Raw genomic sequence first — 3,188 nt, 5'->3', positions numbered from 1 at the left:
CTAAACGTTTGCAGTGAACATACTTTGGGGCCTTTCATATGTAATAGGTATATAAATAATATTCCTAAACGTTTGCAGTGAACATACTTTTACAGGGGCCTTTCATATGTAGTAGGTATATAAATAATATTCCTAAACGTTTGCAGTGAACATACTTTTACAAGGGCCTTTCATATGTAGTAGGTATATAAATAATATTCTTAAACTTCTGCAGTGAACATACTTTGGGGTCTTTCATACGTAATAGGTATGTAAATAATATTCCTAAACTTCTGCAGTGAACATACTTTTACAGGGCCTTTCATATGTAGTAGGTGTATAAATAATATTCCTAAACGTTTGCAGTGAACGTACTTTGGGGCCTTTCATATGTAATAGGTATATAAATAATATTCCTAAACGTTTGCAGTGAACATACTTTTACAGGGGCCTTTCATATGTAGTAGGTGTATAAATAATATTCTTAAACTTCTGCAGTGAACGTACTTTGGGGCCTTTCATATGTAGTAGGTGTATAAATAATATTCTTAAACTTCTGCAGTGAACATACTTTTACAGGGGCCTTTCATATGTAATAGGTATATAAATAATATTCTTAAACTTCTGCAGTGAACATACTTTGGGGTCTTTCATACGTAGTAGGTATATAAATAATATTCTTTAAAGTATGTTCACTGCAGAAATTTAGGAATATTATTTATACACCTACTACATATGAAAGGCCCCTGTAAAAGTATGTTCACTGCAAATGTTTAGGAATATTATTTATACACCTACTACGTATGAGAGGCCACTGTAAAAGTATGTTCACTGCAAATGTTTAGGAATATTATTTATACACCTACTACATATGAAAGGCCCCTGTAAAAGTATGTTCACTGCAGAAGTTTAGGAATATTACTTATACACCTACTACATATGAAATGCCCTTGTAAAAGTATGTTCACTGCAAACGTTTGGGGCCTTTCATACGTAGTAGGTGTATAAATAATATTCCTATGTTCACTGCAAACGTTTAGGAATATTATTTATATACCTACTACATATGAAAGGCCCCTGTAAAAGTATGTTCACTGCAAACGTTTTAGTAAAGCTTGCATGCTGATCTGACTAGCCAGTCCAAGTCAGTTCGTTATCCAGTTTGAACTGGTTGAATACGAAAGAATTAGGAATATTATTTATACACCTACTACATATGAAAGGCCCCTGTAAAAGTATGTTCTCTGCAAAAGTTTAGGAATATGATTTATACACCTACTACATATGATAGGCCCCTGTAAAAGTATGTTCACTGCAAATGTTTAGGAATATTATTTATACACCTACTACGTATGAAAAGCCCCTGTAAAAGTATGTTCACTGCAGAAATTTAGGAATATTACTTATACACCTACTACATATGAAAGGCCCTTGTAAAAGTTCACAGCTTATGGAAAATTACAAAAACTTAAACCAAAGTAATTACCTGAACCTAAATTAAACGTAACTGCAAAAATAATTCACTTAATTAATCAGTTACCTAAACACAGTCTCTAGTTTCTGAGAAAGTATATGTTCATTATGAATAAGATTTTAACGATTTCAGCTTTATATATTTCGAATCACCTATGTGTGTGTTCCGCTTAACCAAGTAACATTGATTGTATTTAATATATAGAAATGGATCGTTTTCCCGTAACCAAATCACCAATTAGGCCTAAGAGATGTGATGAAAGTCCTGCTAGGCAGAAGATGTTTTCAACATTTCTCTGAAAGTAGTCAATTGAGATCAGAGGCTTGTCAAAAGATCATTTTAACTCCATTGTTTATCTGTCGCATGGGGGCTCTTCGTTCAATAACATAGCTCCAATAGACTGGAGATGATAGCAGACAAAATTAGCTGTTATTTCAATGTAAGGTGCGAATCATTCGCTATAAAGTTAAATGTCAAAAGCTGGAGAAGCGATGAAACCAATACATATAAAAGTCGTAATAAGAACCACTCCAGACTCTAGATATTTTCTCCCGTTCAGGAAAGTGTGAAAGAAAACAAAAACATCTGCTGTTTAGTTTCGTATGGTGTTTCTCACACCCCCAAATTCTGCTCTTTAGTGTAATTTTATTTCGAATTTTAGACTTTTGGAGCTTAAAATCTCAAGATCTTTCATTTCTTCATTAAACACTTTTATAAACCATTTTATTCATATTTTAGGCAAAATATGGTGTAACCAGTAGTGCATGTGAGAGTCAAAATTTCTTAATACTTCTTACGTTTAACGGGATGACAGCATTACAAGAAGACCTCCAATTATTAATCAGAATCCCTTAATTATTCTTACGTTTAACAGGATGACAGCATTACAAGAAGACCTCCAATTATTAATCAGAATCCCTTGATACTTCTTATGTTTAACGGGATGACAGCATTACAAGAAGACCTCCAATTATTAATCAGAATCCCTTAATACTTCTTACGTTTAACGGGATGACAGCATTACAAGAAGACCTCCAATTATTAATCAGAATCCCTTAATTATTCTTATTTTTAACAGGATAACAGCATTACAAGAAGACTTCCATTTATAAATCAAACTCATTATGCATACTTATGAATTGAAAGAAGCTTGTATCCAATTGCTTGAATTTTTCAATGTATCTGTCAGACGTATCTGTAAGACTAATAGCAAGGCATATCTGTCTGATTAACTGTCACACGTATCATTATTACGTATTTATCAGCTGTATCCATTTCTCTAACTGCCAGACGTACATGTAAGACTAGTTGCCAGGCATATCTGTTTGATTAACTGTCACACGTATCATTATTACGTATTTATCAGCCATACCCGTTTCTCTAACTGTCACACTAACTGTCAGATGTATTTATCAAACTAAGTTTCAGATGTACCTGTCAGACTAGCTATCAAACTTATCTGTCACACGTGTCTGTCAGAGTACTTATGGTTTTATTATAACATTTTTTTTTATAATTTAACCATCCCCAAGAATGCTATATTTTTAATAATAATAAGGAAAAGCTTCACATTTCCTAATCACGAGTCTTCATATTTTATTTGTTTTTTAAAAACTGTTGCACAAAGCACGATATATTTGTTATGTTTATTCGATATTGTGACGGGTTTACTATTACATATATATTTTTAATATCGATATTTGTTTATATATAGAAATTTACATAACTTATACTG

This window comes from Limulus polyphemus, unplaced genomic scaffold, assembly GCF_000517525.1.
Source record: "Limulus polyphemus unplaced genomic scaffold, Limulus_polyphemus-2.1.2 Scaffold3691, whole genome shotgun sequence".
Taxonomy (NCBI): domain Eukaryota; kingdom Metazoa; phylum Arthropoda; class Merostomata; order Xiphosura; family Limulidae; genus Limulus; species Limulus polyphemus.
This window is presented reverse-complemented; position numbering follows the sequence as displayed.